This window comes from Marmota flaviventris, chromosome 20 (genome assembly GCF_047511675.1).
Source record: "Marmota flaviventris isolate mMarFla1 chromosome 20, mMarFla1.hap1, whole genome shotgun sequence".
In the NCBI taxonomy this organism is placed as follows: domain Eukaryota; kingdom Metazoa; phylum Chordata; class Mammalia; order Rodentia; family Sciuridae; genus Marmota; species Marmota flaviventris.
Window position 1 is genome coordinate 22,077,079 of NC_092517.1, and position 25,571 is coordinate 22,102,649.

A 25,571-nucleotide genomic window follows, 5' to 3' on the forward strand; every position below is an offset into this window, starting at 1 on the left:
AAAAAAATATGGGGATGTGGTTTACTGATTAAGTGCCCCTAAGTTTAAGTACAAAAATAAAAACAAAAAATTTTAAATTTCATATAAATCATAAGAGACTTCTGAAATAATCAACTCTGAGTATTATAATTTCTCCAGTTGTAAAAAATGAGACTCTTTAGTAATTGTTGATTTACACTAAAATTATATCCTTTTAGGGATGCACTATTCTATACTTGTATTTCCTTATTTCTACAATATCAGCTAAAGATGTTAAGAAAATTTTCAGCAAGTGTCAAAAGCAATTACCCATTTTCTACATTTAAATGATTTTTTCCCTTCTAGGTCCCAAATACTTCAAGGGATGGGCTGTAGATAAGAAACTTACTACAATCTTTATATTGGTCAAGGTGTTCTTGTAAATACTTTGCTGTTATCTAAGGTACCCACTTTGGAAAAATGCTATTCCATACTGGCTACAGATATGAGGTCAGAATTGAAAAATGTCTGGAATTTGAATACAGTCTTGGACACATTCTTTGGGTTTCTATATGCTATAAATCCTCCACTGTTTTAAAAATGTTTGATCAATGTCCAAAAGCTTTCAAAACTTTTTCCACATGTCCTCTCACTCGTATGAATTCTGAGGTGTTGAGTAGGGTGTGAACAACTGTTGGAGACTCTGTCACCTATTTTACACTTGTACAATTTCTGTGCTATCATATCTCTGGCATGAAATAGTGTTGAACTACTGTGAAAGGATTGATTCATCCTTAAAGACACTGATGCAACGTTTTCACATGTAAAACTTCTCTGCAGTATAAAATCTATAATGTTTAGTAAGATGTTATCTTCAATTTCAAAATCTCTACCATTCTTCACATTTACAGGACTTCTCTCTAGTATGGGTTCTCCGGTGTCCAGTAAGTATTTATTGTTGATTAAAATCTTTGCCACATTTTCTACATTTGTAGGGCTTCTCTCCAGTGTGGATTCTCTGATGCTGAGTAAGTGATGCTTTGTAATGAAAACTTTGGCCACATTCTTTACATTTGTAGGGCTTCTCTCCAGTATGAATCCTGTTGTGGTGATTGAGATGTGAGTTTGTATTAAAACTTTTGTAACACATTTTATATTTGTAGGGCTTCTCTCCAGTATGAATACTTTTGTGCCAATTACACTGTGAGATGCTATTAAAAGCTTTGCCACATTATTTACAATTGTAGGGCTTCTCTCCAGTGTGGATTCACTGGTGCTGAGTAAGTGATGATTTTTTATTAAAACTCTTGCCACACACTTTATATTTGTAGGGCTTCTCTCCAGTATGAATCCTGTTGTGGAATCAAGATTCAAATTTGTATTAAAACTTTTGCCACACACTTTACATTTGTAGGGCTTTTCTCCAGTATGAATCCTGATGTGGCGATCTAGATGTGAGTTTGTTTTAAAACATTTTCCACACACTTTACATGTGTAGGGCTTCTCTCTAGTATGCATTTTCTGGTGATTTTTAAGGCTTGGTTTTTTTATTAAAAGTTTCACAAAATTGTTTACATATATGGGGCATCTCTCCAGTGTGTGTCCACTGGTGAAAAATAAGATTAAAAAAATTATTAGAAGTTTTGTCACATTCTTTGCATTTGCATGGAATATTTCCTGTATGAACACTGTGATGCTAAGTAAACTTCTTCAGTGCATTGCAATATTCACATTGGTAGGTATTCTCTGCAGAATAAATTTTTTGGTGTTGAGTAAGAGTTGAAATTTTTTTAAGGCTTTGCCACACTTTTTACATTTACAGGTCTTTTCTTCAGTATAAATCCTCTGATGCTTAACAAGTTGGAACCTTTCACTAAAAGTTTTTTTTTTTTTGCATTATTTAAATTTATAGGTTTTATGACTGTCATAATATCTACTGTGTTTAGAATATGTTGAGAAAGCTGATGCTTTGATATATTCTTTAAACATACAGGGCTCTCTTTCTCTATAAATTATCTTGTGTTGAGCAAGCTGTGCACTGTGATTAAGAGCCCTTTCACATACCTTACACTTGCAAGTTTTGTCTTGACTGTGAATATTTGGATGAGTAATAGTTTTTGAGCACCGAGGCAAGCTTTCCCACATTTTTCATCTTAGTAAATTTCCTTTAGAAAATGACTAGGAGTTACTCTATATTCATAATTTTTATCACCAATGTAAATATACTGGTAATTACTCAGGGTAGAGACATGGCTAATGGTGTTACTTATAACATTAGCTATATAGTGTGTTTTCCAGAATTCCATATCAGAATTATCATTGAGCAATAGTGGGGAAGTAGAAAACTTTCTACAATTCTTAATATTGTCTATTTGGGCACAAGGAGAAATTACTGTTTTGTTGCAGAAAAACAGACATTTTATAAAGAAACTCTCAAATTATAATTTTTAAAAATATCTTCTCTGTGCAAATGTTTGACTGGAAGTTTAACTGAGTGCTACATTTATAATTGGCCAAGTTAAAAACTGATGCATGGATCAGATTTCAAATTTTCCACATTTCCTTTCATTTCAAATATGGGTGTGGATATATTCTTACAGACACAGAGCTCCTCAAAAGTAAGTAAAATAAATTGATTTTTTTCAGATATTAATTGTTTCTGATGTCTTTTGACCATAAAATTTTTATCATAAATAGGGACTACTAATTGGTTTTGACCACTATAATACAATTTTTGAACTTTACTCTCACCTATATGTTCCCATTGTTTTCTTAGTTGTAAATGGTCAAGGTCATACTTTCCATATCTTCCCTCTCTCTCTTTTATTCCCTGCCCTGGTAAAATTTCTCGAGGATGATGAGAAGTCATGGCTGAAATAAAACTAATAATCATGTTTACTTACTGTACTGAGCTGAGTATATTTTGCAATCATAGGAAATTACAGCAATAAAGGAACATCAGCAGGGGAGTAGGTTATTAAATCTAACCACATTGTTAATGCAGAAACATATAAATAAAATAAAAATGTACACTGAAAATTACTTTGAGAACTTTCCAAATCATCTTAGTGTTCACAGTATCCAAGATGAGTACATTCCTATGTAGAGTTATATAGTAGAGGAAAATACATTGTGATACACAAAGCATTTCCTCCTTCACAATATATTTTAAAAATCTACCAATTTTTTTCTGTTTCATTAAAAAAGAAATATGAAATGTGAATATTTGGCGACTGTTCAAAAAGAGGTTCCTGCTTACTAACAGAAAAAAAAAAAACATGGCTAAATCTACTATAAGAAATGTAAGTTATGAATTACACAAAGGGAATAGTAAATTATCATTTAAAAGAAGATTACTGAACTAAATCAACACAAAAAATAGAATAAAATGCAGTCAAGAATTGTTAAGAGTCATAAGCAGAAAATGTGTGTTTAAAGACTTTCTTTAGAAAATGTCTGAAAGAGTTAGGGGTGGTTTTACATAGAAACACAGGAGGTAGAGCCAGAGGGATCAAAATGTCAAGGCCAGCCAAATTAAAAAATGCAAAGTGGTAGTCCTCTTTCCAGTACTAATAAATGCATCTCAGAAAATAAGAAAAATAAAACATCCAAGCAGCTCAATTATCTCCAACTTTTATCGATTCAAAGCAGGTTTTAATCCAAGTTTTAAAACTAACAGAGAATATTCAGAAAATCCAAGATAAAAAAGAAGTGTCACCTCGAAATGTGTAACTATATAATTTTGAAATTCTTAGTCAAAACTTTACAATATGAAAGGAATTCAGGGCTATTTTCAAAGGATGAAAGAATAAAATTATCAACCAAGACATTATACTCAAAGGTACTATCTTTCAAAAGAGAAGGAAAATAAAGACTTTAAACATAAAAATGCACACACTATTCATCAACACTAAAGCTGTTCTCCAAAAAGTATGAAAGGTAATCCTTCATACTGAAATGTAAGTGTGCACAGCAACATAAGTCATATAAAATTCTAAGCATTTCTTGGTACAAACAGTTCTATTTTATTGTAATAATAGGACACAAAACATGTAATTTTGCAATAGAATTTGAAAGACAAAAGCATAAAAACAAAACTGTTAATAGACATATATAGCTGTAACAATAATATTTGAAAAGCCACAAATACATTGAATTTTTAATAAACTGAAGTCAAGTTGATACTCATACAAAGCATGAGTAGGAGATTATTCATTTTTAGATATTTTTGTTGGCAAATACACGATTACAAAATTCTGATCAAGACAAATCTTGGCTATCTCAATTAACTTTAAAAATTACAACTTTAGATAGTCCACAGGATACTCTAAATCTAAGAACACACACATACTGAAAGCAAAAGTATATACGAATGACACATTCAAAAGTGACTGAACAAACCCTGGGCAGTCTAAATTATACTACTCAAAACATAGTTTAAGTCAGTTATAGGACATAGAAGACATTTTAAATTAAAAAAAAAAAAAAAAAACTTTGTAAAGAGGCAAAATAGAGAAAAGGAACCTTTCTCTAGGTTCTTAATTAAGAGTAAATACATTTGCATAGTACATCATACTTCTCAAACACACAAAGCAGACATTGAGAGAGTTGAATGAGAACAAAGAATCACAGTCATCCTAGGAGACATCAATCCCCACTTACTTAAAAGAGAAATACAGTGATGCAAAATGGTAATTGCAAAGCATAAGACTTTGAAAATATTTTGAACTGATTATAGACTTATAGAATCCTTGTTCTTAATTACAAGTGGGATATTATGCTGGATAGACCAATTTTTATGTATTAAAACAAAAGTTAATAAATATTTAAGTGGTAGTTATTTTGTAACCAACATGGAATAAATATTTGAAGTCAAAAGTTGTAGGGATTTTCAAAAATCCCTAAACATGTGTCAGTTGACTGAACACTCTTGGACATGCTGTTGTTCAAAATTGAAAGGTAAAATTAAAAGATGTTTATACTACTTCAAGTTAACTAGAAGCTCCAGGTAATATTAATCAAACTCCCATTGTTAAAAACTTTGTTCTTTGCAGAGAAATCTATCCTTTAAATTGTATGAATATCCCTCAAAATACAAATAAGAAAAGAATTTCCCTGCTAAAAAATATACTAAAAGTTAGAGCATTCAATTGTAAATGCAGACATGGAGTTAGGTAGACGGAATTCTTAGTGAGTGTGGCAACAGCCCTCACATCAATAGCAAATTAATCATTGCACACCAGTGTTGTTACAATGTTATTCAACATTTCGGTCATGGAGGATGCAAACCAAATATCCCTTGAAAAGAACAATGAGCCAATTTGGAATATAGAAACTATAGAACTTTGAAGTCAAAGAATTTATTCTAATTATATATTTTTAAAAATATATGTACATTTGATTAACTGAAATGTCACAGAATGAATACTGCAGAATTCTATGAACATGACATCTCTAAACTAAAGAAGAAGATTTCTAAACAAAAGAGAATGGTTTTGTGATAGGGAGACAGAAATGAGCCCTTTATTCCTAGACATTTTTTTTTTTTTGAGACGTAAACTTTTTAGACATATATTGCATAATAATTTGAATTAATGTTACTGAACTGTATATTTAGAATTTTGGAGACATTAAGTTTTATTTTGTAGTTTTTATTATAATGAAAATTACAAACAATACATAAAAGAACAGCAACATTTCTCAAAGCTACATTTAAAATAATGTGGTCTTTATCCTATGAATAAGAACAAATTCATCAATATACAAATGATAGGCATGCATGTAATCTCTGCTACTAGGAAGTTTGAGGCAGGAGAATTGCAATTTTAAGACATGCTCAATAACTTAGTGAAAACCTCTTTCCAATTATGAGTGAAAAAGAGCTTGGGGTGTAGTTCAGCATTATAGTATCACTGCCATCAATACCCATTACATTTACATATAGAAAATTTTAATTTCTACATACATGGGCAGTATGCAAAGCCAATCAACATAAAATACAAAAGTCATAGACAAAAGAGGCTTAATATTTATACAAGCAAAAGCACACATAATATTATTGGCAATACAAACAAGAGTCATGAATATCTTAGTTTGTGAAGCAATTAGCTGATATGAGGAAACCCAGTCTATAACATGGAACCTACTGTACACAATTTAAAAAAAAGAAAAAAAAAATCAACCAAATTGTAAATATCCACAGATGTATTATATTACAAATCCTCTTATTCAACTACAACGTACACCATCTCTCAAAAGAGCAGTCTTTATCCAAGTTGATATTCATTCAATGGCAGATAATTTCACAGAAAATCCATTTTAGTGAAAAAAATGTACAAATAAATTAGAGAAACTGACTTATGATAGTAATATATTACAATGGGTTGACCAGAAATGTGCAAAAATTTCCTGCAAATAATGGAATAGGGGCTGGAGTTGTAGACTAGAGGTAGAGTGCTTGCCTAGCACATATGAGGCCCTGGGTTTGATCCTCAGCACAACATATGAATAAATGGAAAACTCATTAACAACTAAAAAATATTTTAAAAATTACGGAAGACCTGTCAGATAATACTGACACTCACAAGACAAAGGGAATGTTTTGTTGTTAATTTGCATGTACGGAGACATTACTAAAGGAAAAGCAGGAGACTAGATAATTTTACAGCTCAAAACAAAGGACAGGTTCTTCTATGATAACAAGAGAAAGAAATCAAGGCTTCTCAAAAATCTTTTCTGCTGAATAACGTCTCAATCAACGATTTTGAATTTAGGCTTCCTCCTTTACCTCTACTATGTCCTCTGCTAATGTGGGCCACAGTATTTGACATCAGTGCATTCCTCTAAGTCAACCATATGTCAAGTGAAGAATATATATCATGCCAACAAAAGAAAACATTAAGGATAAAAATAAACATCATTAACATTTTCTTGTCAGCACCAACAACTACCCCATCTTTTTTATTGAAAGCATGAATCTGAAACTCATTCTTATGGTGAAGTTTCCAAAAGATATACTTCAAGGGAAGAAATTTAAATAATGATAATTAGGAATTTTGAAGCAAAGTTATGCTCATCCCCAAAGACCAGGTTGATGTAGTTCTCCAACATCACTTCTCTATATAAATTCTGCTGAGCAGGATCCAGGCATTCCCATTCCTCCTCAGAGAAATCAATGGCAACATCCCCGAATGTCAATGGCTCCTGAAATAAAAATTGGTAGATCAATAGCACACACACCAAACCATTATTCAATTTTTAGTTTGAATTAAGAGTTAGTAGAACTGACTGTCATGCAGGAGAGTCACTTTATATATGTAATAAGAAACTTTCCATTATCTAATTCAGAGGAAAATACATAAGTCCAAACACAGTGTGTGTGTGTGTGTGTGTGTGTGTGTGTGTGTGTGTGTATATATATATATATATATATATATATATATTCCATATCAGAGTGAAGTGAAGGATATATACCATAATCCAAGCACTGAATAAAAGCCCAACTCCTAAATTTTCTGCCATCAGTGAATGTGAAATTTGGTGGACATTCCAGATGCAAATCAGACTTGTCAAAGATATTCTCATAAGGTGATTGTGCCCAAGAGAGATAAATAGAGTGGTAAAAAAAAAAGCTTTTGAAAACAATCTGGTAGTTATTCTCTCTGCTTTGTATCAGTGAGATAGATTGAACTCCATAATACAATTAGTTTCAAGTATCATCCATGACACATTCCCAATGTGTAAAATATTCATAAAATATTAATGTTTGGAGACATGTAAAGTGACATTTCCACCTCGTGAAAAGACAAACTTGAAATATTTTAAGTTCTACAAGCAGTTCAACAAGTGAATACATTTGGTACAATAGAGGCCCAGACAGCAGCACATTTGTGTCCAAAAGACTGGGGCAAAGAAATGGTTAATAAAAGAAAAAAGACCTTTTAATATAATTGTAATGGAAAAATGATGGTGACAATAAGTTACTTAAAACTCATACAACCAAGGAAATATAATGAAGGAAAACGATGGCTTTGAGAAATACATAATAATATTATTAGTGATAAAAGTGGCACAGGACTGTTATCATCTCTGTGTGCAAAAGGAAGATGATATCAGTAAGACACACCAGAAGTGTCCACACAGATTTTCCCCATGGGAACTCCACCTGTAGATGGATCCTGATTACTTAAACACAGCTACTTTATTGGAAGAATTATCTTGACATCAGAGCATAATCACCCCATCTACACAAATAACCAATTAAGAATCTTCAATAGCAAAATAGTTAAATACTTGGGCTAATGGGAATTGTATGGTAGGTATCAAGATTTTATGAAAGGAACAACAATAAGACAAATCAGGTTAGTAGACGTTTATAGTCACTGTTCACAAAAAGCAAAAAATAAAAATCCTGACATGTTAGAATGAATATATTTTACAAACTGTGGAGCACCCTCACTGAAACACTGTAGCCTTCTGTGGCTTATTTCTAAGCAGTGAGTAAGGCAATTCTGGGCCGCTAAGAAAATAATTCTGTAAAGTCCACACACTTCGGATCCCTTTTACAAAGAAAGAAATGCTTAGTCTTCCAGAGTCAAAATTCTCACCAGTAAACAGACACATAGCTGGAGTCACTTTAAGGTCCTCACCTACAATTTCCTTTAAAATTTATTTTTCTTAAAGAAAATGTGTGTATTTGCAGAAAATCAACCAAATTTCTAACCTTTGGTTATCACAGAATTTATTTTGTGGGGCTGGATTTGTGACTCAGTGGCAGAGCACTAGCCTAGCATGTGAGGCAAAGGTTTGATCCTCAGCAGCATATATAAATGAAGAATAAAGGTAAATTGTTATAAAAGAACATATTTTGACACTGGTTGGCACAAGTGTCACAAGTTCATGTCTCAAACTTGCAGTCTTTCACCTAATTCTGATGCCACTTATAAGTCCCAGAACGTCATCTACATGGTTAATCAATTTCCTGTACATTGGGGGACACTACAACTGTCAAACATAGAAAGGAGCATTCAACATTAAGATATTAGTTATCTACAACCCTAAAAAATGAATTAAACACAACCACAATAAAATCATAAAAACCTGATGCACAAATATTAAAAAATTGTCTTCTAAAGGATATATGGGGGAAGGCAGGCATTCAGAATGGTCAACAATTTTGTAGAATAAGTTTACAGGACTGAAATATCTGATGCTGAGATTTACTATGATCTTACAGTAAACAAAAAAGGTGAGATATGAGGCAAGGTTTATACAAACAGATTAATGGCATAGAACCCAAAACCTACAGATAAACTGAAAAAACACTGGAGATGATATGATACTTTTAATGAATTATGAACACCTTGGCATCTGTATGCGAATAAATGAATTAGACACAGAACTTACAACATTTAAAAAGTGAAATCCTTAATCTGAAAGAAAATGTTAAATTTGTAGCTTATGTCAGACAACATAGCAGAAATTCTATATGGCTTTGCCCTTGACATGAACATTCAAAGCCAGAAGTAGGATCTATAAATGAGAAAGTTAATACACTTTTACTCAGTTGATAACTTTTCTAAATTTTGAAGTATGGTATTAACTGAATGAGAAGAAACTGGATGGAATATTTGCCAAATATATGTATGATGAAGGTCTAGAATAAAAAAAAAATACAATGAGCTCCTATTACTTGGCAAAATGTATGAGGCACTGGGTCTCATCTTCAGTGCCACATATAAATTAATAACAAAGGTCCATTGATAACTACATATTAAAAAAAAAAAAAAAAAAAAACACTGAGCAAATAAACAACCAGTTTAAAAATGGGCAGTATCACATATTATGTCATTAGAAACTCATAAGGAACAATAGTAAGAATAATATAATTAGAAACTATAATAAATATATACAGAACCATGGAGATAAAATTTGTTTTTCTGTTTTTCTATAGATGTTTGTATATGTACATACATAAATTTATAATGATATAAAATACTGCAGATTTACAAAGTTTAAGCATATATCTTTAAAAGCCTTTATTACAATTAGTCATATAATGTATGAATTATAATAAACTATACTTCATTAATTATGCCATATATGTAATTTATACATAAGTAAAGAATAACCTGTAAGGTTTTCACTTACAGAGAAATTTACACAATAATATTTTATGAAGCTATGGTTGTAGTTAAGTGGTGCAGAATTTGTTCAGCTTGTGCAAGACCTTGGGTTTGATTACCAGCAGCACAAAAACAAATGCAATCGTTTCCAGTAAGGCCATGATAACATAGTGACATTTGACAGATATTTCATATCTCTACTCTAAGACATATTCTTGGAAAGACCACAGAATTCAGTGGGCTTCTGTGTCTCCTACATGTAGTAGAAATTTCTATGTCTTAAAAGTTCTACTTGAAATATTTTTTACCAATCCCTCTTAATTTCTAATGTCATAAATTTCAAACAATCAATAATGAGCCTAGTGTACCTTAAGCCTATTTTTTATTAAACTTTCTTTTTTTACTTTTCTTATGTTTCAACTTAGTGCCCAGCTTTATTTACTTCAGTGTTCATAAAATCCCCAAATTATTCCCAATCACCAGGGTTCCAAGAACTCTAACTGAAATGTACAAACTGCCCCCTTAGGGAATCTAGACTGATAGCCCTGCCCTGGATGAGCCCATGTATCAGTACATTCTTAAAAGTCAAAGCCATAAGGAACAAATTGTTATGCCTATTATCTTTCTAAAGGTTGTTGTCTAATGAACAAAACAGTATTAAAATTTACACAAAAATCTAAAAAAAATGTGAGAAAACAGATTTAAAAATGTCAAGGGATGGAAAAATTAAAAATAATTCTTTGGGAGAATGTAAATGGGTGTTAGAAAGAACTTATTTTTAATGTATAAAAATATCAGAAACTAAACACTGGTGATCATTTTACAACATTGTGACTACTGTAAAAGCTATGGGATTGTAACTTTAAAATGGTAAATTAGATTTTACTTATACTTTACCAGAAGAAGAAACTAGTTTTTGTAAGAGGCACAAGAAAAAATCAAAACCATAGCAAAAATAAAAATAAGCATATAAAAATAAAAGATTAAAGAGGCAAACAAATATGCAAGTGATATTTTCCCAATAAATAACACTATTTCCATAATGTGAAACATTTATTTGAATATTCTACTGCCTATATATAATGATCAACAGTGGATTGTTTTCTTATGCCTGATTTATATTTGTATCAGAAAAGCATGTTCGAGTAGCCATGAATATTGGATATCTGTAATTGTAATTAATACTATATTTTGATAGAGCCACATTTTTGTTCCTAGCATCCCAATTCACCATAGCTAAATTCTGGAATTAGCCTGTTAATATATGAATTGATTAATAAAATGTGATGCACAAAATATGGAGTTTTTAGTCAGGTATAAAGAAGATTTAAATTGTGACATTTGTCAGTAAATGAACAGAAATGAACAACATCATGCTAAGTGAAATAAACCAGACTGATCAAGTGTTTTCTTTCACATGCGACAGCTACAGCAACACAAAAAGGGAAAGGAGAATTGGATATCATAAAGATATAGGGAAGATTAGTGGAGTATAAGGAGATTAGGTGAGTGACAGGAAAGGAGAATATCAAATGATTTTTTAAAAATATAGGTATATAAAATATACTACTGTGTATTCCACCTTCCTGTATATGTGGAAAGCATCAAACATAAATGAATAAATAAATTAATAAAATAGGTGAAGGAAATATTGGGGGGAAGTAATGAAGGGGAAAATAAGGTAATGAGATTGAAAGGCATTAAATTTATTTAACAAAAGAGGTGAAAGCCTTGTACAATGAAAACTACAACATGTTAAAGAAAAAGAATTAAAGAAGACCTAGAAGATGGAAAGTTCTACCTTGTTCTTGAATAGGTAGAATTAATATTGTCAAAGTGACCATGCTACCAAAAGCAATATACAGTTTTAATGCAATTCCAATCAAAATCCTAATGACATTCCTCATGGAAATAGAAAAAGAAATAAAAATTAATCCTGGAAAAACAAAGAGACCCAGAAGAGACAAAGCAATCCTTAGAAGAGGAAGGCAGGTGGCATCACTATACCAGATCTTAGACTATACTTCAAAGGAATAGTAACAAAAAAAGTGTGGTACTGGCAACAAAATAGACAAGTGTACCAATGGTACACAATAGAGAACACAGAGAATAACCCACATAAATACAGTTATCTCATACTAGACAAAGGTACCAAAAACATATTGGAGAAAAAAATAGACTTTTCAGCAAATGGTGCTAGGGAAACTGCAAATCCATATGCAGCAAAATAAAATTAAGACCCTCTCTTTCATCATGCACAAAACTCAACTCAAAGTGGATCAAAGACCTAAGAATTAAACCACAGACCCTGCACCTAAGAGAAGAAAATGTAGGTCCAAATCTTCATCATATTGTATTAGGCCCTGACATCCTTAATAAGACTATTATAGCATAAAAATTAAAACCAAGATTCAATAAGTGGACGGATCAAAACTGAACAGATTATCAGCAAAAGAAACAATCAGTGAGGTGAAGAGAGAGCCTACATCCTGGGAGAAAATTCATACAACTCACACATCAGATACAGCACTCATCTCTAGAGTATATGAAGAACTCAATCTTGACACCAAATAATAATAATAATAATAATAATAATAATAATAATAATAATAATAATAATACAACCAAAGAACCCAATTGATAAATGGACCAAGGAACTGAACAAGCATTTCTCAGAATATGATATACAATTGAGCAACAAATATATATGAAAAGTTCAACATATCAATTAGAGAAATGCAAATCAAAACTAAGATTTCATCTCACTCCAGCCAGAATGGAAGCTATTATGCATATAAACAATAAGTGTTGGCAAGTATGTGGGGGAAAATGCACATTCATACATTGCTGGTGGGGATGCAAATTGGTACAGCCAATATGGAAAGCAGTATGGATATTCCTTGAAAATCTGGTAATGGAACCACCATTTGATCCAGCTATCCCACTCCTCAATCTATACCCAAAGGACTTTAAAACAGCATACTACAGGGACACAGCCATATCAATGTTTATAGCAGCACAATTCACAATAACTAAACAGTGGAGCCAAACTAGATGTCCTTCAGTGGATGAATGGATAAAGAATATGTGGTATATATACACAATGGAATATTACTTAGCACTAAAAGATAATAAAAACATAATGTTGGCCAGTAAATGGATGGAGTTGGAGAATATTATGTTAAGTGAAGTTAGCCAATCCCAAAAAAAACAAATGCCAAGTATTTTCTCTGATATATGCAGGGTGACTCACAGTGGGGTACAGAGGGAGACCATGGAAGGATTAGATTAACTCTAGATAGGGAAGAGGGGTGAGAGGAAAATGGAGGGGGAAGGATGGTGGAATATGATCAATATCATTATTCAAAAACACATGTATGAAGATTTCAATTTGGTGCCAACATATCTTATATACAAAGAGATATGAAAATTGTGTTATATAAGAGTTGTAATAGAGAAAGAAATGAGTACATGTATAATGGCATAAATTAGCATGAACATACTTTATATACAGAGATATGAAAAATTGTGCTGTATGTGTGTAATAGAGATTGTAATACATTCCACTGTTGTCATGTATTTAAAAAATAATTTTTTTTTTTTTTTAAGAAAGGTATTGGAACTCGTTGGAGACACTATCAGCCTACAGGGTAAAAATTGTAACACCTTGAAAACACAGAGATAGAAGGGAAGATGCATGAACAACAAGAAGAATGTGCCCCAAACAAAAAGATGCTACATTATTAGAATCCACGGTCAGAACAGCAGGAGAAATAACAGAGAAGGAGTGGAGGAGGTACATAATTTTCTGTGAATTAAAAGACAATATAAGAGCAAATACAGGCAGCAGAAGATCATTTTTATAAAGAGCTACATAAGCAAATACAGAAAGCAAAAGATTCCTTCAATAAGGAGATAGAGACTCTGAAAAAACAAACAAATTGATATCCTTGAAATGACAGAACCAGTAAACCAAATTAAAAACTCAATAGAAAGCATCTCCAACAGAATAGATCACTTGGAAGACAGAACCTCCGACATTGAAGGTAAAATATGTAATCTTGAAAAAATAAAGTTGACCCCAGTGAAGATGGTAAGAAACCATGAACAGAAGATTCAAGAATTATGAGATAACATGAAAAGACCAAATTTAACAACTATTCGGATAGAGGAAGGCATAGAGGTCCAAACTACAGAAATGGACAATATATTCAATGAGATAATATCAGAAAAATTTCCAAATATGTAGAGTAAATTGGAAAATCAAATACAAGGAACATACAGGACACCAAATGAACAAATCACAACAAATCCACACCAAGGCACATTATAATGAAAACATCTAGCATTCAGGAAAAACAGAGTATTTTAAAAGCTACAAGAGAAAGAAATCAGATTATATATGGGGGAAACAAATTAATATCTCTGATGTCTCAACCGAGACCCTGAAATCTACAAGATACTTCAACAACCTATACCAAGCTCTGAAAGTAACACATGCCTACCAAGAATCATACCCAGCAAAATTAAATTTTGATTAGCAATTCAATTTCAATTTAGATGTTATTTTTATTGCAAAATAAAAACCTTCCATGATACACAAAATTTAAAAGAATTTATAAATAAAAACCTGAACTACAGCACATCCTTGGCAAAATATTCCATGAGGAGGAAATGAAAAACAATATTGAAAATCAGAAAAGGAAGAGAAGATGGGAGGGGAGGGAGGGGGGATGGTAGAGGATAGGATAGGTAGCAGAATGCAACAGTCACTAGTATGGCAATATGTAAAAACGTGGGTGTGTAACTGATGTGATTCTGCAATCTGTATTTGGGGTAAAATTGGGAGTTCATAACCAACTTGAATCTAATGTATGAAATATGATATGTCAAGAGCTTTATAATGTTTTTAACAACCAATAAAAAAAAATTAAAAAAAAAAAAGAAAAGGAAGGTATCACTCTAAAGGAAAAAATAAACTATCAAAGAGAAATCAATTCAAGTTAAGTACCAAAAATAAATAAATAAATAAATAAATAAATAAATAACTGGGAATACAAATCATGTCTCAAAAATAACCCTGAATGTTAATGTCCAAAACTCAGCAATCAAAAGACTGGCAGATTTGATTTAAAAAATACCCAACAATATGCTGCCTCCAATAGACTCATCTCATAGGAAAAGACACCCAGAGACTGAAGGTTAGAGGTTGTAAAAAATATATTTCACTCAGGCTGGGGCTGGGGCTGAGCAGTAGAGTGCTCACCTAGCACGGGTGAGGCCCTGGTTTTCATCCTTAGCACCACATACATACATACATACATACATACATACATACATAAATTAAATAAATAAATAAAATAAAGGTATTGTGTCCATCTATAAAAAATAAATATTAAAAATCCTACCACTCACATAGAATGTGGAAGCAAGCAGGGTTTTCCATCCTTATATCAAATAATGTGGACTTCAAGTGAAAGTTAATCAGAAGGGATAAAGGAGGACTTTTCATACTGCTTGAGGGAACCATACACCAACAAGACAGAACAATTATAAATATACACACCCCCAAAACAATAGAGCATCTATTTTCAAACAGACTCTTCTCCAGTTCAAGTTCTAAGTAGACCAAAATACAATAATTCTGGGTGACTTTAACATACCTCTTTTACCACTGGATAGATCTTCCAAACAAAAGCCCAACAGAAACTATAGAACTCAATAATACAATCAATAACTTCGATTTAACTGACATACATAGACTATTTCATCCTTCAACAGGTGAAGACACTTTCGTCTCAGCAGCAAATGGATCCTTCTCTAAAATATACCATATATTATGCCAAAAAGCAACTCTAAGCAAATACAGAAAAGTAAAGACACTACCCTGCATTCTATCAGATCATAATGGAATGAAATTAGAAACCAATGATAAGAATAAAAGCTACTCCAACACCCGGAAACTGAATAATATGCTAGTGAATGAACAATGGGTTGCAGAAGACATCAAAGAGGAGATTTTAAAATTCTTAGAGGTGAATGAGAACACAGATACAACATATCAAAATCTCTAGGACACTATGAAGGCATTGCTAAGAGGAAAGTTCATTGCATGGAGTTCATTCCTTAAAAAAAGGAAAAGTCAAATAAATGACCTAAAATTGCATCTCAAAGCCCTAGGGGAAAAATGAACCAATACCAAAAGCAGTAAAGGACCGAAAATAATTAAAATTAGAGCTGAAATCAAGGAAATTGAAACAAAAGAAGCAATTTAAAATTGACAAAATGACTGGGAATGGAACCACTATTTGACCCAGTTATCCCATTCCCTGGTCTATACCCAAAGGACTTAAAAACAGCACACTACAGGGACACAGCCACAATGTGTTAGCAGCACAATTCACAACAGCTAAACTGTGGAGCCAACCTCTATGCCCTTCAGGTGTTAAATGCATAAAAAAATGTGGCATATATACACAATGGAATATTACTCAGCACTAAAAGAGAATAAAATCATGGAATTTGCCAGTAAATGGATGGAGTTGGAGAATATTATGTTAAGTGAAGTTAGCCAATCCCCCCCAAAAAATGCCAAATTTTTCTCTGATATATGGGGGGTGCCTCACAGTGGGGTAGGGAGGGAGAGCATGGGAGGATTAAATTAATTCTAGATAGGGAAGAGGGGTGGGAGGGAATTGGAGGGGGAAAGGGGATTAGCAAGGATGGTGGAATGTTATGGTTATCATTATACAATGATATGATCAACATCATTATTCAAAATATATGTATGAAGACGTGAATTGGGTGTCAACATATCTTATATACAAAGACATGAAAAATTGTGATATATTTGTGTATTAAGAATTGTAATGCAGAAAGAAATGAGTTGATGTATAATGGCATAAATTTCATATACAGAGATGAAAAATTGTGCTCTATATGGGTAATAAGGATCATAATGCATTCCACTGTTATCATTTATTTAAAAAATAATAAAAATATTAAAAAAACATTAAAAAATAAAAAAAAACATGACCTTAAAAAATCTGAAAAAGAGAGAGAAATTGTGAGATGGGATGGATGTGGTGCTACACACCTGATATATCCAGTCTTCTGGAGGCTGAAGTATGGGAAATCACAATTGTGAAGCTGACCCCAGCAATCGAGTGAAACCCTTCCTAATTTTTTTTTTTAGAAAAGTAATAGTAATTTTAAAAAATTAAATTAATAAAAAAATTTAAAATTTAAAATTTTTAAATAAAAATTTAAAAAGGGCTGAGGATATAGTTCAGTAATAGGAAACCCTGGAAATTCCATGCAGAAATAAACATTTCTGGCGATCAGCCACATTTTGTTTGCCATATTACATACAGTTTGACAAATACTATGAAACCCTGTGTCAGTTTTATATCAATGTCACATAAATATCACATTTCACACATAAGCATATTTAAATAGGACACCTGCAGAATTTGAAAAAAAAATACAAATACAGATCAGCAATAACAGACTGAATTACACACCCTCGGAATAGATGATAGGACTCCTCATTATAAAGAGGACTGCTTCCCTCAGATTCATCTATGATAACACACCATCAAAATTTCACTATGATTTCCTTTCAATTGTAAAAGGGACCAAAACAAAAAGTTTGAAAATTCTCCTGGAAGGTTAAATTGATATGAAATTAGCCAAGAATTCTGAACTCTAAGAGCAAAAGCAGGAGCTATAATTACCAGGCATTAATGCATATTATAAAATAATCATAATGCAATAATTTGAGGACCAAAAAAAATCACAATGCCGGAATTTCATAGATGACTCCATATGTATGTAAATTTCATTTTTATTGTTACGTGCAATGAAAAGGCCTAGATAAATGCAACCATCTCCAGCAGAGGATTTTATGTGAATGAACAAGACAACCCAGCATGAAAGGCGGTGTGGGAACAGGAGGCTCAGAGCACTGGTAGGGCTTGGGTGCAGGACATGTGTGGTACTGGAGTATACTTCAGCACCCCAAAGAAGCACATGTTGAGCAGGATTATGTTTCAAAATTATACCAGAATAGGAGGTTCCTGGTATAATTTGGAATAAGTGTTACCATTATCATCAAGGAATCATGACATCAACAAATTCCACCCACGAACCCACGTGGATGTAAAAATCATACGCTTAATTGCAATGGAAAAGTCATTATAAATCAAACCCTAACCAGGCCAACCTCAGCAACTTAGCTAGACCCGCGCTCAGAATAAAAACTAAAAACTACCAGGGTTAGAGCTGAGTGGTAAAGCACCCTTCTGTTAACTACCAAAACACAAAACAAATAAACTCCACAAAACTAGCTCAGGAATAAGCGGGGTCCCTGTACACCACAGCTCCCCTCCTGCAGGAAAACGGTGTTTGGAGGATTTTGCATTTTATTTAGAGGCAGGGTCTGTCTCATCTAGCTGAGACTCTAAGTGCCTCCCCAAGTTGCCAAGGTTGGCCTTGACCTCGCAATCCTCCTGCATCAGCTTCTCTCCCCATCCCCAGCCTCTAGGATGACAGGTGTGTGCCATCACTGGGCTAGGAAATTGGATTCTTCTAGTGGTCCCACATGTCAATCACCACAGCCTGGGAAGACGCCAGGCAAACACGCTCACCTGTTACTTAGGACTTGAGCAGGGCCTGAGGCTGCCCCTGGGAATGGGAGGCTGCAAGGTGTATCCACCACTGTCATGCTCTCTGCCACTGTCACACTCTCCACCTGGCTTGCCAGGGGGACTGAGGGGCGCTGTCCCCAATGGGTTCAGGCCTGTGGACGCAGAGAGTGCCCGGAGTCGGGGTCTGCCAACTCGGGTTCCTGACACAGCGGGTCCCCCGAGACGGCCTCCCTGCCCCGTCTCCCTCCCCGCCCCGTCTCCCTCCCCAGCCTCCAGGCACCACTGCACACTCACAATTTCCTGTTGCCTAGCAGCCAAGACTGCCCCGGAGAGCTTCAGCTGGTGCATGGCAGGGCCACCCAGGATCCAGCATGGAGCTAAGCCTGGAGTCCAACTGCAGGAATCCTAGAAGCCTGGACCTTGGAGAAATAAATCACAGCCCAAGCGCGGAGGCCCGCCCCCTGCTCGCTGGCTGCGCTCAGGATTAGACAGAGCTCAGCACAGGGGCTTCTGATTGGACAGGGCCTCAGTCAGTCTCTGCTCCCCATCCCCCAACCCGAGCCCAGGGTGCCTTTTTTTTGACTGACAGTGGAGTGATATCCGCTCTAGGCAAGAAGGAGGCCAGAATGGCAGGGTTGGTACAGCTTTTTTCTTTTTTCTTTTCCTTTTGAGGTCTGGGCATTGGGTTAGGATCAGGGTGAGAAGAATTCTAAGTTCTGTTGGGTTTTGAAGTTAGGAAATTGTAGTCATTTCTTGAAAGTTTCATCACCTGGGCCTCCTCCTATAATAAGACCTCCCAGAGCTGCTTCGGGGTGCTGACTTGTTCTATGTTTATCTGTGCAAACTTCTACAAACAGAACTCCCCTTTCACCCCTTGGGAACTGCCCAGTGAGTCATGGCTTGCACTGGTGGAGGCTCACAGGGTCCTGGCAGGAGCCTTGGAGGAGGCTCCCACCCGGTTTGCAGCGTGAGAGCTAATTTTCCTCCAGCTGAGTTGAATTGGTATCTGGAGCCCACATTGTACTGGAGGCAGAGTAAGGAGATCAGCACAGAAGAGACACGGAGAGCACAGACCTGGGTAAACCCCAGCCGCACCCGGGCTTCCTCACTCTCTGGCCACTGAGGGTTGAATTCAGAAGACTTCTGAGCCCCATCCCCAGCCCTATTTTGAATTTTATTTAGAGACAGGGTCTCACTGAGTTGCTTAGCACCTTGTTTTAGCTGAGGCAGGCTTTGAATTCGCCATCCTCCTGCCTCAGCCTCCCCAGCCCCTGGAATGGCAGGCATGTGCCACATTTTTTGCTCTTTCTTTTTGAGAGAAATACCTGCAGTGGCCACAGGATAACAGCCTTGCACAGATCAAGGCCACCCTGGGTACTTTCCCTGGTTCCTGCCAGTCCCCTGCATCCCCAGCAATAAGATCCTGCCTCCTCCAAAAACCAGAGACACCCTGTGCAGGTGTGCATTCTTAGTATAAGCTGAATACTCTGAACTTATCAAGAAAAAAGACAGACTCTACCTGCTTGTCTTGATGCAAACAAATCCAGTGTGTTTCAACTGAGAGCTCTGTGTCTTGTCCCCCCAATTCATGGATGCAAAAAGTCACATAATACAGAGAAGACATCTTCTTAAGAGGGGCTCGAGGGTCTGTCATTTAATGAAAAACAATTTGGTTTGATTGGGAGTCCAGGAAAGCCAATTCCAGGATTTCCTAATTTGGTAAATAACTCCATAGACTCCAATGCACCCTGCTCCTCTCTACCTTTGTTAACTGCAGAGGCCTCAAGATTACCTGCCCCCTGGGACCCCTGCACCTGCAGATGAATGCAGGGGTGGGTGGGGTCCTTTCTTCTCCATGCTGAGCCCTGAACCTCCACCTTCCCACAGGCTCAAACACATTTGGCAGCATCCAATGGGGTAGTGGTTTAGAAAATTCTGGAATAAAAAACATTTTCTCATCTGGCTAAGATGCTATCAATTTGGTCCCATGGTTGTTTTCAGTACTTTTTATCTTTTTCTGTTTTATTGGTTCTTTTTAGTTATACATGACCATAGGGTAAATTTTGATAAAATTATCCAAACATAAAATATACCTTATTCTCATTAGGACCCCATTCGTGTGGGTGGGCATGATGGGTGGATTCACTTAGGTATTTTCATATATTTAAGTAGGAACATTAAGGTGGATTCATGCTACTGTCTTTCCTGTTCTTATCTCCCCTCCCTTCCTCTTGCTCCCCTTTCTCTCATCTACTGAACTTCTCTTTGTGCCCCACCTTCTTTGTGATGTAGATAACACATATCAGGGAAAACATGTGACTTTTGGTTTTGGGGGATTGCCTCATTTTACTTTAGCATGATAATCTCCAGATCAATTCATTTACTGGCCAATGTTATGAACTCATCCTTTTCTTAAAGCTGAGTAATATTCCACTGTGTATACATACCCCAATTTCTTTATCTATTCATCTGTTGATGGGCATTTAGGCTGGCTCCATGAGTAGCCAGTGTTAATTGTGCTATCATAAATATTGATGTGGCTGTTTCCCTGTAGTATGCTTATTTTAAATCCTATGGTTATATTCTGAGGAGTGGGATAACTGAGTCAGATGGTGGTTCCAGTCCTAGTTTCTTGAGGGAACTCCATCCTGCTTTCCAGAGGGGTTGCACCAATCTGTAGTTTCTCCAACAAGGTGTGAGCATTCCCTGTCCCCCACATCCTCACCAATTTATTGTTACTGTGTTCTTGATAATTGGCATTCTGACTGGAATAAAAGAGAAGCTCAGTGCAGTTTTAATTTGCATTTCCCTAATTGCTAGATTCTTTACCTTTTCAGTATTTATTTTAAAAAATATTTTTTCTACTTGTACTCAGACCCAATACGTTTATTCTATCCATTTATTTTTCTGTAGCTCTGAGGATGGAACACAGTGCCTTGCACGTGCTGGGTGAGCCATCTATGGCTGAGCCCCAGCCCCACCCCCAGCTTCAATATTTTTTACTTTTGCTTCTCAGTAACAGCAGCCCAGGTATTTGGGGGACCAGTTTTTCTGCATTTGGGAAATGGGAATATTTATCTTGAAGGAAGACTAGGAAGGTGAAGGCACATGCCTAGGATTCCAGGGATGAGAAGTACAAGGTTGTCTTGCCCAGGATGAGGAGAAGATTATGTGGGTGAGAAGAGGGAAAGAGCCAAGGACACCCTGGGGCCAGAATCCCTCCTTCCCCCATGAGGGAAATGATTAATTATTATTGCTGTTAGTTTTCTTAACCAAAATGAGAAATTTAGTGCCACTCCCTGGATGGAGCTCAGATTTGTCTTGAGAGGCAAGGGAAAGTGAATAACCAACCCAGTGGTTTCAATAACCAACAAGCTAGACCTTGGGCTCCTTGGGGGCAAAACACTGGGTGTTACCAATAATTAATATTCCAACAGCACCTGACCCCCAATTAATGGGGGATGGAGAATTGGATCAGTGTTTGGGGGGGTCATTGGGTAGCCAGCTGCAGGAGTTTGCCTCTGGGGTGCATTACATGCATCTGAGAGATTTTTCAACACCAATGAGATAAACAAAGTGGTGATTAAACTGGCAAAATGCTCTGTAATATTGTAGCCTGGAAAATTCATGAACACTTTAAAAGCATCTTAATGTTTACCCTCGGTGGAATGTGCCTCAATCAGAATGCAACTATTTGAAAATAGCTGTCAACATGAAAAGTTTCTGAAATCTGCTGGTTTGTGGACCATATTTGTGTATAACTGCAAAAACCATATGAGTCCATGGCTAAATACACAAGTAAAAATAGAAATATAATAATGAGCATTCTCTTAAGACTTTTGTCCTGAAAACACTGCCCTATTTGCTTTGATAACTAAATGATCATTTAATCATTCCTCTAACAACACTTGAGAACCACAAAGAACTGCAGAATATGTCTGGTTATGGCAGAAATTTTGGGATACCAAGAAGAAAGTTACACTGAACCTCAAAGGAGAAGGTTCATAAATCACCAGAATGCAGGAATGCCCACAAACATTTAAAATTAAATACAAGGGACTGGGGTTGTTGCTTAGTGACAGAGCACCTGCCTAGTACCTGTGAGGCACTGGGTTCAATTCTCAGAACCACATTAAAAATAAATATATAAAATAAAGTTATGTTTTCCAACTAAAAATATTTTTTTAAATAAAGATCAGATTTAAATATAAAAATTTTAAAAAGCAAGGGAGGATTTTAGATAATACATAAAATGTAATGAAAGTAGAGCAAAGTTTATTGGCCCAGAAATCACTATCAAGAGGGAGGGTGAAAAACAGTGAGGCTTCTCTGACATCTGTAGGCCTCACATCCCTTTGCTCCTAAAGTTTATGGGAGATGCAGTGGGTGATTCCAGAGGACCGATTCCTAGTTCTTAACTGACAGTAGGGTTACATCATATTTGTAGGTTCCTACTCCATATGGTCTTGATTAGAGACACCAAAGCAAAACCCAAGTTTCTGTGTGTGAATTTACTGTAATAAAACTTTTATTATGGCAGCTATTATGAAGACAAACAACAATAAGTGTTGGTGAGGATGTGGGGAAAATGTACACTCATACATTTCTGGTGGGACTTCAAATTGGTGCAGCCAATATGGAAAGCAGTATGGAGATTCCTTGGAAATCTGGGAATGGATCTACCATTTGACCCAGCTATCCCACTCCTCAGTCGATTCCAAAAGGACTTAAAAACAGCACACTATAGGGACACAGCCTCATCAATGTTTATAGCAGCACAATTCAAAATAGCTAAACTCTGGAGCTAACCTAGATGCCCTTCAGTGGATGACTGGATAAAAAAAATGTGGCATTTATACACAAGACTCTGCCTCACCTGCAAGTAGATCCCACCTGCCTGCTACTCCCTCAAGCACAGCCTCCAGATCTGCCTCTATTTTTCTGTTTTGTTTCAAGAGCATTTTTATGTGATGCAGTGTGAATACTGGAATTTTCTGTATGGAAATCATGGAGTATGTGAGCAGGAATGTCAGGAAACCATGTGAAAATGAAGTGGGGAAGAGGGCGTCCATCATACATCACAGGGAGAGGATTGATAGAGCCTCAGTAGGATCTAGGGACCTCTCACCCCCATAATCCAGGAATCACAACATGTGGAAAGGGTACTGGCTAATTTGAACTTTGAATCCAAGTAAGAGAACTTGGAGTTGTCTACAAGATTGTGATGCACTTTTTTTGTCAAGGGAAATCATAGGAAATTTTGAGCACCTCTCCCCAGATGGTCGTTAGCCAGAATAGAATCAAATCAAAGGGACAAGTGAAATGTTCCACTGGTGACTCCATAGTTCTGTGCTCCCCAGTGGGATCTTGTCACCTTAGTAGAGACAGTAAAATTGCATGCTGCAGAGAGACGAGCTCACAGCACCCTTTCTCTTAGACCCATGCAGGTTATGCTCAGGTGCACCAAGTGCCCAGAATCCGTCCAGGTAAGTGCCTCTCCATTCCACAGAGATAGTGAGTGAGTACCTGGGGCATGTAGGACAAGGTTGCAAGGGGCAAAGTGGGTCTAGGAGTGAGATTTTGGGTAGCTTGAGACACCCAGCTCTCACCCCTATATTTAAGAAGACTAAGGTGCTCTGTGAAATGTGAGGAAGGAGATCTTCCTAGGTTGTGTCATCCTTTGTCACACAGAAAATTAGGTGCTATTTTCAATAGGAAGTGCCAATTACCTCAGGTTTCTATTTAGTTTTCTTCTAGCAACTACAGCAGTGCTCATGTTACATATGCATTTTCCTGTTTGATATCCTATTTACTCCTAAACCAATAATCAGGGATGTAATAAGTCGCCTTGTCTGCTTTGTACTAAATACACTCAAGATTCCTTCTCTCACCTTCCTGAACAAGTAGAATATTATTGATCTCTGACTACTAGACTCTGAAGAATTAAAAACCATAATTTTATATAACCCAGAAGGTAATGAGGGCAACCTCACATGGCCACAGGCATCTATGGAACTTTCCCATACAATCTTTCTTGCCCTACATTTAATAACACAATTTAGAAGTTAATGGTGCCACTCCATAGTGTGTGCTCTGCCCATGAGCAAATTTCAAGTGAAAGGACAGTGGTCCTGTGTCACCTTCCCATGAAAAGACCAGTGAATCTGATTTTGGTGTCCTTCTCCTTGCCCCGACAACAAGGTAACAGTATTGTCCATAGCTAGATAAGAAGAATATTTGTGTCCATTAATCTTCTTTCTTTTCATTAGTCACTTAAAAATTCTCTTTGCCCTTTCCATAATAATGAAAGTGTCTGAAAGACCTTTCATTATATATGCCACATTTTTTTTATCCATTCATCCACTGAAGGGCATCTAGGTTGGCTCCACAGTTTAGCTATTGTGAATTGTGCTGCTATAAACATTGATGTGGCTGTATCCCTAAAGTGTGCTGTTTTTAATTCCTTTGCATATAGTCCAAGGAGAGGAATAGCTGGTCAAATTGTTGTTTTATTCCCAGATTTCCAAGAAAACTCCATACTGTTTTCCAGATTGGCTGCACCAATTTGCAGTCCCACCAGCAGTGTATGAGTATGTCTTTTCCCCACATCCTAAACTCATTCTGTCCTGGTGTGTATTTTCAGGTCCTAATTCATGCAAATGCACTTACAGAAAAAAGTGAACCTATCTGCTTTTCTTCTTCCTAAAGCAAACCGGACATGATTCATGTCATCAGGGCAATGGATCCTCCTGCAGGTAAGTTTGGGTTTCCCAGTGATGACAGCTTAGGGTCTGTGATGAATCTAATTTGCTGTTCCCTATTGTTGTTAGAAGACTAATTT

General features: G+C 35.6%; 1 pseudogene; it reads right to left on the minus strand.

Moving 5' to 3' along the window:
• Positions 1-847: 847 nt before the first annotated feature.
• The window catches only part of LOC139703060 (zinc finger protein 678-like), a 29,538-nt pseudogene continuing 4,814 nt past the window's right edge, over positions 848-25,571 (minus strand).